This window comes from Harpia harpyja, chromosome 13, assembly GCF_026419915.1.
Source record: "Harpia harpyja isolate bHarHar1 chromosome 13, bHarHar1 primary haplotype, whole genome shotgun sequence".
In the NCBI taxonomy this organism is placed as follows: domain Eukaryota; kingdom Metazoa; phylum Chordata; class Aves; order Accipitriformes; family Accipitridae; genus Harpia; species Harpia harpyja.
In genome coordinates, this window is record NC_068952.1 from 13,393,384 (window position 1) to 13,406,741 (window position 13,358).

The window sequence follows — 13,358 nt, forward strand, 5'->3', positions numbered from 1 at the left end:
AGTCCCTCTCCGGCTTTCTTGTAGGTCCCCTTTAGGTACTGGAAGGCTGCTGTAAGGTCTCACTGGAGCCTTCTCTTCTCCAGGCTGAACAACCCCAACTCTCTCAGCCTGTCTTCATAAGAGAGGTGCTCCAGCCCTCTGATCATCTTTGTGGCCCTCCTCTGGACTCGATCCAACAGGTCCATGTCCTTCTTATGTTGGTGGCCCCAGAGCTGAACGCAGTGCTCCAGGTGGGGTCTCACGAGAGTGGAGTAGAGGGAGAGAATCACCTCCCTAGACCTGCTGGTCATGCTTCTTTTGGTGCAGCCCAGGATACAGTTGGCTTTCTGGGCTGCAAGCACACATTGCTGGGTCATGTTGAGCTTCTTGTCAACCAACACCCCCAAGTCCTTCTCTGCAGGGCTGCTCTCAATCCACTCATCGCCTAGCCTGTATTTGTGCTTGGGATTGCCCCAACCCATGTGCAGGACTTGGCCTTGTTGAACTTCATGATGTTTGCACAGGCCCACCTCTCAAGCCTGTCAAGGTCCCTCTGGATGACATCCCTTCCCTCCAGCGTGTTGACTGCACCACACAGCTTGGTGTCGTCGGCAAACTTGCTGAGGGTGCAGTCGATCCCACTGTCCGTGTCACTGACAAAGATGTTGAACAGCGCCAGTCCCGATACTGACCCCTGAGGAATGCCACTCATCACTGCTCTCCACTTGGACATCGAGCTGTTGACCGCAACTCTTTGAGCGCGACCATCCAGCTAATTCCTTATCCACTGAGTGGTTCATCCATCAAATCCATGTCTCTCCAATTTAGAGGCAAGGATGTTGTGTGGGACAGTGTCAAATGCTTTGGACAAGTCCAGGGAGATGACGACAGTTGCTCTTCCCTTATCCACCAATGCTTTAAGCCCGTTGTAGAAGGCCACCAAATTTGTCAGGCCCGATTTGCCCTTAGTGAAGCCGTGTTGGCTGTCACCAGTCAGCTCCTTGTTTTCCATGTGCCTTAGCATAGTTTCCAGGAGGATCTGCTCCATGATCTTGCTGGGCACAGAGGTGAGACTGACTGGCCTGTAGTTCCCTGGGTCTTCCTTTTTTCCCTTTTTAAAAATGGGGCCTATGTTTCCCCTTTTCCAGTCAGTAGAAACTTCTCTGACTGCCGTGACTTCTCAAATATGATGGATAGTGGCTTAACCACTTCATCCACCAGTTCCCTCAGGACCCGCGGATGCATCTCATCAGGTCCCATAGACTTGTGCACCTTCAGGTTCCTTAGATGGTCTCGAACCTGATCTTCTCCTGTGGTGGGTGGTTCTTCATTCTCCCAGTCCCTGCCTTTGCCTTCTGTGACTTGGGTGGTGTGGCTGGAGCACTTGCCAGTGAAGACCGAGGCAAACAAGTTGTTAAGTACCTGAGCATTCTCCATCTCCCAAGTAACCAGGTCTCCATTTTCTTCTGGAGAGGGCCCACATTTTCCTTAGTCTTCCTTTATCACCGGCATACCTATAGAAGCTTTTCTTGTTGCCCTTGATGTCCCTGGCCAGATTTAATTCTATCAGGGCTTTAGCTTTCCTAACCTGATCCCTGGCTGCTTGGACTATTTCTCTGTATTCCTCCCAGGCTACCTGTCCTTGCTTCCACCCTCTATAGGCTTCCTTTTTGTGTTTGAGTTTGTCCAGGATCTGCTTGTTCATCCATGGCAGCCTCCTGGCATTTTTGCCTGACTTCCTCTTTTTGGGATGCATCGCTCCTGAGCTTGGAGGAGGTGATCCTTTAATATTAACCAGCTTTCTTGGGCCCCTCTTCCCTCCAGGGCTGTATCCCATGGTACTCTATGAAGCAGATCCCTGAAGAGGCCAAAGTTTGCTCTCCTGACATCCAGGTTAGTGAGCTTGATGTGCGCCCTTCTTGCTGCCCTAAGGATCTTGAATGCCACCATTTCATGGTCAGTGCAGCCAAGGCTGCCCTTCAACTTGACATTCCCCACCAGCCCCTCCTTGTTGGTGAGAACAAGGTCTCCATCACTTGGAGAAGGAAGTCGTCATCAACACATTCCAGGAACCTTCCGGATTTCTTATGCCCTGTCGTGTTGTCCCTCCAACAGGTATCGGGGTGGTTGAAGTCCCCCATGAGGACCAGGGCTTGTGAATGTGAGGCTGCTCCTATCTGTCTATAGAGGGCCTCCTCTGCTCGGTCTTCCTGGTCAGGTGGCCTGTAGCAGACCCCCACTATAATGTCAGCTGTCCCTGCCCTCCCTTTAATCCTGGCTCATAGGATCTTGGTCAGCTCCTCATCCATCCCCAGGTGGAGCTCCGTGCACTCCAGCTGGTCATTGACATAGAGGGCAACACCCACTCCTCGACTCTGCTGCCTGTTCTTCCTAAAGAGCCTGTATCCTTCCATTCCAACACTCCGGTCATAGGAGCCATCCCACCAGGTCTCTGTGATGCCAATGAAATCATAGCCCTGCAGGTGTGTGCATGTCTCTAACTCCTCTTGTTTATTCCCCATGCTACTTGTGTTTGCATAGAGGCATTTAAGTTGGGTCCCCAGTGAAGCTGACTTACTGGCTGTGGTGGCTGGAATTCCTTTATGCTGCTCTTGAGGTGCTCTTCTGCTGACCTGTGATCCCTCTCCAGGCTCTGGGTGTCTGTTGCTGGCACTGGCATCAAACTGGTAGGAGTGGGATGGATTGAGGTTCCCCTCCTCCTACAGGTCACATCCCTGTGCTTGGAGCTTGCCCCTGACAGGACTGATGGGAGTATTTATTCTCCCTAATAGCCTCCAGGAATTGTGCTGCATATGCTTTAGTGGGAATATTATCTTTTTCTCTTACCTCTTTCCCTTCCTCTCTCTCTTGACCCCTAGCTTCTCCCCTTCTTTTGCCTTTTCTGGGTGGATTGTACACTTTCAAAGTTTAACTCTTGCTTATTTTCCCGTTGTTCCCTAATTTGCATGACTGAAGTATTACAGGCTGGTCCTCAAAGCACCTTTAAAAAGGAAATTGTCAGGAACTTGTGTATATAAACTATATGTCTTTGCATAGCAATTTTCATGGGTTATCAGAGCAAAATATGACTTGCTTTGACAGTGGTCCCATCATAAGCTTTTACCTTCAGAAATTCAACCTCCTACTTTTACAACCTATTCATAGTCCCTTTGGAAATTTTAAACACAGCATGTTAGGATGTTGGTTAACAGCAAATAAACCTGTGCACTGACCTGCCCATGTGCTAATAATAAGTCATGAGTCTGCTTTTTAAGAAACTCTGTCACAAATGGTGGTTGAAAAAATAAATGAATGACTGAATTCCTACGGATAAGACCATCCAGATGGGACTGCTGGGGGGTAGGTTAATGAGTTGGCCCTCTGGCCTTGACAGTCTTCCTTCAAAAAAAGGGGCACGTGTTGTTCAGATGAGCCCATGGCCTCTATTTTCGAAAGGTGAAATTTACCGTGGAGTGAAGGGCCAGCGAAAGGTCTCTGCCTCAGGCTCACATGGGGCTTGACTGAGATAAGGCTTGTGCTAGTGAACCTCATTTTTAGGGATTAAACTAGCCCTTTTGGTGAGTTCCTGAAGAGCAATCAAGCCTAGGCGTGAACATTTTGTACAGGCTTTTGATACACTCCTAGTCCTTAAGGATTTGCAAAGAGACATGTATTTACGGGTTAGATAGGGGATGTATGATTATCTTGCTTATACCTTTTAGTAAGGTATAAGTGTATAAAGACTGTGTATATGGGAAATATGCCATCATTTTTTGCAAGAATTGGATGTATTTAATTTCTAGCTTTGTTTTTTTGTTATATCACTATAGTAATTAGTTTAACTTTTCCATAATACTAATCAGTTCAGCATTTTCTGAAAGGACTTTTTGTACTGCAGAAATTACTTCCATTTGCATGGAATGTTGGATTTGCTTAAAATAAGAAATGATGTTTTTGGCCAGTAGACACACCAGATATTAGGTACCTTTGGGGGGGGGGTGGCTAAAGAATAACACCAATAGAAACAACAATGATACGCAGCTATTATCTCTATTGCAATAGCATTTCAGTTTCTGGGGTTATGTGGTGACTCTGTTGCTTTATACCTTGGACAAAAACATAGCATGGATAACAACAGCTAAACTCCTTGTTCTTGGGAGTTGCTTCCTCTTTTGGCTGATGGACAATTTACAGAGTTAGTTCTGTGATTCCTAGTGTCTCAAGAGTGCATTAGAGTTTCACAGCAGGAGATTTGTAAAAGGGAAAGGAATGGTGTACAGGGAATTAAAAGGTCTGTAAAACTAGAGGCTGGCTCTCCTGTGAGGAGTGATCTTGTCTAAATCAATAAATGTCCATGGTCTGTGTTTTTCAGCTGTGATTACTAGGACTGTGTGTTCAGGCAGTGCATTCTGAACAGAGCCAATATTGGCTCAATAACACCAAAAAAATGTATTTACAGCTATTTGTCCAAAGTCTGAATAACCGTTCCTTTTGTTCTTTGTCCTTTGCTATTCCCAAGCCATAATGCAAACAGGTTTTGGCTCTGAGTCCAGTGAAGTATTTCTAAGCATGCTTAACTCCAGGCACATGACTACTCCAGTTAATATTTGTAAGACTTTCTACAGGCTTAAAGGTAAGCACATGCTTAAATGGTTTGCTAACTCAGAGTCTCATTTTTCCTGAGTATTTAGGAGAACATTATTTTTAATGACTGTCCCATGCACAATAGAAGATGTTCTTGAATAAAGATCATTATTATCTGTCTTTCATTGTTCATTATTCTATATTCATCATTACCTATGCTCTGGCTGAACTGTTTATCTTGGATCAAAAACTATAGTAAAGGGGCACCAATGAAAAGTTGCACTTTGATATAACAAGTAGTCAAAGCCAATGACTGAGCAAAAATTTTAAAAGTCCGAGATTTCTTTTGCAGAAATGCTATGTAAACGTGGAAAAATGAAATATAGTTAAAGAATAAGAAAGCAGGAAAGAAGTGGCTATGTGTATGTTTTTACTGCAAAAGGGTATTTTTTTTGCTGCAGCATAACTGGTGCCTGCTAAGTCTTACCCTGCAAGGTCCTACAGACAGGCATTACAGATTTCTACCACACGGTAGCTAAGTAGGCTTAACTCTCTTGCACTCAGCAGTGACTGACTTTGCCTTCTCCAATCTCTTAGAAAAACTACAGTGCTTAGCTTCTGCTAAGTGGGACAGCTAACATTTAATACTGTAAAGTCATGCAACTACCACAGCAAAACCAGAGTAATATTGGCAGTGAAGGAAAAACCTATTTTCATTTACAATAATTATTCAATCAGTTCTAATTCCGGGGTAGCAGCTAGGAAAATGAAATTCACAGGTATTAGGCAAAGATACAGTCACAACTGAATTCTTAAAAGTAAGAACATGAAACAGAAAAATAACTCTCTGGTTATGAGGAGGACATGTTGCTTATGAGCTATTCGGTTACATTTTCTGCTGATCCATCTGCCTGTGGAAATCCTTTGCCATCCCTTGAAGACTAAAATATCATTCTGAAGATAGAGGCAGGATTCAAGCAGTACCATTCTCCCCAGATATCTTCTGATGAGGTGTCAGCTTCCTTTTGGCAGAGTCTGGAGGATAGATAAGGGACTGTGGTTACAGGCACAAAGCGCTTTTATGACAAGGTGAGAAAGAGAAACTTTCAGATTAGCAGGAATTTGTATCTTTATTGTGCTTTTAACTTCAGTTTCAAATCTTAAAACAGATTTTTGCTGGTACATGAACTCAGTGAACTAATGTCCTATTGCATTTTAATTTCATCAGTCTGACTCTCTGACTTCAAAGCCTGCTCCAAGTCTAGAGAAAAGTTAACAATCCACTTGATTTGGCTACAGAAATGTGGGTTTGTTATATGTAGTCACAAAACAGAGAGAGCTCTTGAAATAGATGAGCCAAGAATAAAAAAGGCTACTATTTGTTTTGAAAGATCCATTGTATTTGTACCTGGATAATGAATAATCTTAACTACCTCTTCACTGTTAAAGTAAGGACTACTAATTTTTAAGGAAACAAATAGAAGAAGCCTCAGAGGTAGGTGTTTAAACTAACTGAAAATAAAATTAAGTAAATCAGTTAAAAAAATATAAAAACCTGCAGGATGTATTTCTTTCCTCTCCCTAACTTTCTTTCCCATAGTTGTCTTATTCCCTTGCTTCGTTCATTCCAAAAAATTTTTAGATTTGCAAATCTGTTCCGCAAATTCAAGTTTTGGAGCTTTAAAATTGCAATCTGTCAAAGTTCACTCTAAGCCTGAGGGATATATCACATTCCGTAAAATTGTTAAGACTGTCCATCAGATCAGATGGAAATCTAATAAGTGCAGTAGTATCTCACCACTTAGGAATCATGCTCAGCATTTGTGTGGCCATCCTTTGAGATAAAAGTCACTGGTGTGTGAATTCAATTATTTCACATACATAAAACTTTTCAAATCACTCCCAAGTTCCCATGTTTTAGGTGTACCCATATCTGTTATGTTACTTTCAGGGAATGTCAACTGTACTTTGATGTTGTGGGAAATGAGATAAAAAAGAAGAAAGATTTGGTTCATTGGAAAAGGACAGTTAGAGTGGAGCTGGTGAAAATTCAGGAGGGCAGATTTTAAATTCCCTTTTTCTAGGTTGTTGAAAGAATCCATGTAGACTGAGGAAATTGTATTATTACTACCACTGCACCATATAGAAACTGCAGAGCAGAAATCAGCAAAGAATATTACGGAGAAGACTCCAGGTTTTGGCCTGAACATTTCTCAGAAGTGATAAGAAATTCAGGTTGCTGTCTTCTTCACTAGAAACTGGATGGATCCAAATATAGTGCTAGATTCAGGTAATAAACTAGGTGCAAATACTGTTCTTGTGGTGGTCCATCAGATCTATCAGTCTGTTCTCATTTACAGTGGGCCTCTCTGTACAGTAACAATAATTTGGCCTTTGGTGCTTTGGGACGATTTCTACAACGAGGCAAGTAGTGGCCAATACTGAACATACCTGAACCCTGGTTCTGGATGTGCATATCAGTCCACAGACCCATCTCCATCAGAATCTGCAAAGGTAGATCAGTGGTTCAGTGCCGAAAAATGCCACTTCTCTTTGTGGTCCAGGGGAAGTGCTGGGTACTCAAATGTTTTTCAGAGGAGGACATTTAGAAGCATAAAAATAGATGCAGTGCCTAACTTTAGGGGCTTACTTCAAAAGTCTTGGTAGTCCTTATTTGGGCAAAGCAAGTATCAACTTTGGAGTTTTCATGATGTGAAGGCTGCTGAATAGGCATGTGGTTATTTTTTCATTTACTTTAAAGCAATTTCTTTATTTCTGCTGTATCTTAGTGTATAATATTATCATTCAATGGCAGATGAATATATAAACAATCCTAGGTTGGTGCAAAACAGCAGCATCCATGAAGAGTCTGGCCCTATGCACTCACTTGCATTATCTGAATTTCTCTAGCTTTTCCTTTTCTGTGTTCTATATGAAGTCTCTGCTCCTCCCATATCTGTGCAAGGAGATTTATTTGGCAGTAAAAATGTCCACTTAAATTGAAAGTTCAGTTATTTACTTTATAGGAAAGAATAGCCTTCAATAAATCAGTCTTTCTTTCTCTTTCCTATTTTTATTTATTGATTACATTACTGTAACAGACATGTCTCCTGTAAAGCCTCTCAGCTTTAATCCGCCAAATTGGGGAAAAGGTGACGTTAAAGTACAATTGAAGCAAAGGGCAGCTGGACCTCTGAATTTTATTCCCCATCGATGGGCAAGGGGCTGCTCTCTGTGCTGTCATTCAGTATCAGAAAAAAAGAATTTTCACTTGCTTTTTGAGGTAAGAATTATTGCCTCTTTAAAGGGGTGCTGAGGGCCTAGAAGAGAAAGACAAGGGTCTCTGAGAGTGATGGCAGAAAGTAGGCTGTGTGGTGCAGTAAAAATGCTGTATAAACCTCCTAGACACCTATGTGTTTTAAAAACATGACTCTAGAAGTGTCTTCTGGGAGAAGGATTTAGGTCCTTGGTCACAGCTGAATACCCTGTCCCTCCGAGTGCTCTGGTGTGGTGTGGGGATGGTGAATCCATGCACTCAGTAAGGAGTTGTTGCTCTTAGAACGTAAATTACATTCATTTTGTATGTTTTCTGATTTGTACATTGGAGATGGTAACTCTGTGCCAATACAGACATTTATTATATGATTTAAGTGCATTCTTGTTTAACCCTGTTGACGTCTTGGGTGTCTTCATCCCTTCTGTAGATGTTTCACCTCTTTGTCTACACTTACTGCTTGTACTGCTGAAAATCATTCAAGCCCACCAGTGATTGAAAGAGCCTGACTAAACGTTTTCTAAAGAAAAGCAGGACAAGTCTGTAAAATTGGCTGCAAAATGTACTTATCAGAGTGTGCTCTGGTATGGTATGTACTCTGTGTCATGTGGCAAGAATCCCTGGTCTGTCCCTGCAGCTCTTCCTTATGCTGAAATTGCTTTCAACCCTGATGTTATTTCTGTCTTTATTTTTGGCAGCAGGGTTAGCAAGTTTAAATTTTGAAAGGTGGGGATTGAGAGAGATACAGAGCTGCTTGGTGAAGGGGTCAGAAAGGACAGGATAGCTGAAAGCAGTTGGGACTGCTAATGCATTCCTCTCCTGTCTCCTCATGGGGCAGAGGAAGGCGAAATCTTACATGGAGCCCAGACGTCCCTCCCCCCTGTTTTCATCTCACCCACCCTATAAGCTTTGTGTCAAAGCCAACCTCTTCCTGCTGGAGGATGACTGGATGCAATTCCTTTCAGAGGCTGTCAGCGCTTCTCCTGTAACTGCCCTGTGGAGATGCTGTTGAGTGACATGAAACACTTTTTCTCCTGACAGGATTAGTGAGCCATCTCTCCACACAGCCCAGCTTCCCCATCTGCCTCCACCAGCTCTCTCTATGTGGCCAAAGAGGCATGCTTGGGTCTTGGATAGAAAAATAGCATTGGGTCACTTCTCCCATGTTTGCTACTGACAGAGAAACTCTGTTTTTAGAGGAAACTTCCACTCTTCACACAGCAAATTAACCCATTTTTGGAGCAAGAACAGGAATTTTTAGTCTATGTCCATTTGTTTTGTGCCTCTCCATTTATGTCTTGTGGAAGTGTAGGGATTGTCCGGCATTATGCCCAGTCCACAGTCCTTCCAGATGAGTTCCTGCTCTGACTGCAGTCTCATCAGGTGTTCTGTAGGAGGGAGAATATGACAGTGGTTGTTAGCCTGTCCCAGTGGAAATGCCATGACTGGTCTCTGATAATGGAAAACTTCCCTCATTCTGGGAAGATATACGATAAAATCTTGCCAATGGGACTTCCAGAATCAGGATTTTTATCCTGGGTGTTCATTTTGACTCCCTGAGTAACAGCGTAAGATGGATGGAGAGATGTTTTTTAGGCACTCTAGTGGGTGGTCATTCTAGCAATTTGCTGGAGGGAATCAAGAAATCAGTACTAACTTGCCTCTCCCTTGTGCCATAGCTGATGCTTGGTTATCTTGTCCCTCTCTCCATTGTCTCCTTGACCAGTTTGTACTCTCCATTCTTGTTTGGCTATATTGGGTTACTCAAGCAGGTCTTATCTTTCATTTGACTACTTTCCCTTCATCCCAAAGTTACTGTGCCTTTTTTGAATGAATGGCTTGACTGTGCTTCTGTTAGCTTATGCTAACTGAAGCATGCCGGGTCTTCAAAGACCAATTATCTTGCCTTGCATTTAAATGTATACTTTTCTCATTGCCAAAATATAGATGCAATATGTATGAAAAAATATATTTATTACATGACTACATAAAATAACTAGAAAGAAGCAGCACAAATTTTTTTCATTGCCTATATAGTGGGGTTAGGATGTATTCAGCCAAGTATGTATTCAGATTATTCATTCATTCTGCTTGCAGTAAGCATGTATATTGAAATCAATGTTGGGTCTGCTTATGGGTTGAATCTGGCTCTGCAAATTTACAATATTATGTTACCACATTACCATATGCTGTCATGTTCAAATCTTTGAATTTATTAAGCAGGATGTAATATGCCAAATCTTTACAAATTACTCATTGTTTTGGTACTGGATGTTGGCAGTATTATCATTAACAAAGCAAGCCAAATGACCCTTGCACTAGATTTTCCATGTTGATTTCCAAGCAGATGTCAATGCAAGAAACTGATCTCACTTTATCTCAAATTGTTGTACTTTCAGATGGTTATTCAATCTGTGAAGTATGGGACAGTCCATATTCACATTATCCTAGGGGAAGCCCTTTAAAAGAACTGTGACCTCTTTGCTCTTGGAGGTTAGAGGAAAGCGTTTTCTTCCAACTCTTTACAACTCTGCTTCCATATGCTGCCAACTCTGCTCATCTTTTTGCCAAGGAAAAACAGCCCTTTCCTTTCTGTCCTATTCTACCTTTAATTTGTCCTGTTCAGGTTTATTTCTGGAGAAGAGGACTAGTTTCTTCTCTAAAGCAATCTTTTCTTGCAACAGCCACTCAAGCATTATGGTCTTACCATGGCTTGACCCTTTTGGAAACACTGAAATGTGAAAAAGGGCACTTGGATCCCATGGTGATGAGCAGGCTTAAAAACACTTAGGTAGATCAAAAAGGCTGAGTTGCTGAGTTTTGTGGCTTCTGTTTGGATTTTTTGTTTCATTTAACCTGCAGTGTCAACAGAGCCAGAACTCTGAAAGGCATACCAGACAGGAAAAGCCAGTTGGGAAATGACCTGAAACTGTTGTTGGCACCGCACTTTAAAAGCGAGCCTTTTTATTTTCTACAAAGCAGCAGCTGCAGATCACTATCCTTGTGTTATTATTAGCTGGTGCAATGCTGAGGATACCTCTGAATAGTGGTATTTCATGTACAAAGAGAAAATCCAAGAAAAGTCTCATTTCAGACCTGAAGTTTTGATTTTCCTATGGCAGGAATTCTTCTTTGTCTGATTTTGAAGCCAAAGAAAAATTGTGTCACAGGGCCTGACTTTTCATCAGACACTTGAAATCAATTATGAGGCATGCTGAAAGGACTTCAAGAGTGCTTCAGAGAATCCTGATTATTTTCCTGACACAAGCTTCCTATATTGTCTAACTAGCATCACTAAGAAAGACAAAATGGTTGTCTGCTATGAAACAATTATGCCATAAAAAGAAAAAAAGGAATGAGAAAGGCAAAGGCATTATAAACCTACAAAGGAAACCAAGTATAGAGTGACCTTTTTTGATCTTTACTATCAAGGCACCAAGTATGTGCTTCTTAATGTCCAATTCCAGCTAAATTTAATCTATACGCTGTCTACCATATTCTCTCTAGGGAATGCAATGCCAAATGAGCACACAGTGTTCTCACATTAAAATTTTCCATCAGCATTGCTATGGGCTGTGGGGGATATTAAGTCAGCCAGTCTTCTTGCTGCTCTAGCCTGAAGAAGAGGCCAAAGTTCAACAGTTTCATTAATTCATTCAGGAAGAGAGGAAAGTAAAAACAAACCAAGTGCTTGTTTTCATTGATTGTCCAGGTTTCATTGATTGTCCAGACAACCAACTCACTTGGTTGTCTTTTTCTTTTTCTTCTTTCCCCTTTTCCTCCTTCCAGAAATCAAGGGGATATGGAATTTTAATGTCAGCAGTGAAGATACTGAAGATACTTAAACAAATCATTCCACCATAGTTGAGTTTTCACTGAAAGTTTTAGGTTTTGCTTTAAACTTCCTTTACTTCATTAGTTTAATTTTATCAGACTGATAGTAATTTTTAAGCATAAGATCTTTATTTGGTTATGGTTCTTTATCCAATGAAACTTTACTGATTTTCTTTTCCTGCTAGCCACTGAACAAAGACTACATTTCAAGAATGCTGGCTGGTTTGCAGACCTCTGGCTGTATGAGATAGCTCCTTCTCTCTCTGAAAATGCAACCTCGCGTAGCATAGAGCAATTAAGCTGTTGGGAAATCTGAGAAACCCTGTGGTCACAGGAGATGCAATCCTACATTGACTGCAAAACTCCCTGCCAGATGAAATAAAAATAGCTATTGATTTCACCACGTTAGGAGTTAAGAGTGCACATGGGAGTCAAGCTCAAAAGCCATCCCATTGTACAGGCTCTCCCCAAATGAGAATGCAATCATGCTGTCAAATAAAAACAGAGGCAACACTCTTAATACGAGACACTGCTGTTGCGCTTGTATAATCTGAAGAAATGCTTGGTCTGAGACTGATGTGTACCAGTTTGAGAACCCCACTGGAAGCTCAGAGATCGTATTCACTGTGCTAATACATAGTTCACCCTTACAAATGTACGAAAGTTACAGCAGTGAGGCCAAAGAAACGAAAGAAGGGCTGGACCAGCAATATGGAGGATAGCAACAGATTACCTTGGTTAACTTGGTAGTTCAGGAGTTCATGAGAAGTTTGTGACTGCTGTTCTTTGTTTTTCTTCTGCGGAGCAATTTCCCCTGTCCTCTTCCGCCTCTTTCATGTTATTTATTTTCTGGTAACACTGACCTTCTGCATTGAAAAATAAAGAGAGTTTCCTCCTCAAAGAAGGACTCTTCCATGTGAAAAGATTTTTCTTGTATATGAGTTCACATTTTGTAAATATATTTTCTTGCAGGTTTTTCTGGCTCATGCATAAACCTGTATTTTGGATTTTGGTTAAATGCTTCAAAAGTGCATGACTTGGAAGCCTACATTCAGTGGTTTTCATAAGATCTGAATTAGTCTTTTAAGTCTGATTTGAAAATAAAGCTGAGCCTCATAATTCACTTAGGTGCTCTTCAAATTTACTTTTAGGGTAAATCCTGAATGCAGTTTTTTCCCTGTGTATTGTTTATAATGATAATCTAATGTTTAGCCAGTGCTTGGCTGTGGAACAACAGAGTTGTGAGATGACCAAGCTCATTTCCTGAGTTGCATCTTTTTGTTTTCATAACAAGTCTTTATTTAACATTTCATTTAACAAGCCTTGTGGACTATCTCTTGATTAGATTCTGCATGTTTCCTGCCACTTGCATGAACTGAGAAATGTAACCTTAAAGCCAGAGCCAATATAAATATTTTTTCATAGAGTGGTGTAACAACCAGCTTTTTGTTTCACAAAGTTCAGACTTACTAGAAACTCTGAAACTTTCCTCCATTTTCAATCTGTCCTGAAAAATAATTTCAGGCAGTCACGTCTATAAGTGAGGAAGCTGGGGATCTAGCATTATAGGAAATTGCTGCAGAATCACTATCAGAAAAAAATGGTTAAACTTCCAAAAGGAAGATTGGGATGTCAGTATTCTTAGGATTAAGTTAAAATCTGGCCTAAAGTAGCCTGTGTGCATTGC

General features: G+C 41.6%; 1 protein-coding gene across 2 annotated transcripts in view; it reads left to right on the forward strand.

Annotated features, from left to right (window-relative positions):
* The window catches only part of BICRAL (BICRA like chromatin remodeling complex associated protein), a 102,433-nt gene extending 89,852 nt beyond the window's left edge, over positions 1-12,581 (forward strand). For both annotated transcript variants that reach the window (XR_008237954.1, XR_008237955.1), the window contains exons 17-19: positions 4,514-4,612; positions 8,268-8,426; positions 11,857-12,581. The gene's annotated coding sequence lies outside the window, so the exon portion shown is untranslated. The remainder of the gene's footprint in view (positions 1-4,513; positions 4,613-8,267; positions 8,427-11,856) is intronic.
* Positions 12,582-13,358: the final 777 nt, after the last annotated feature.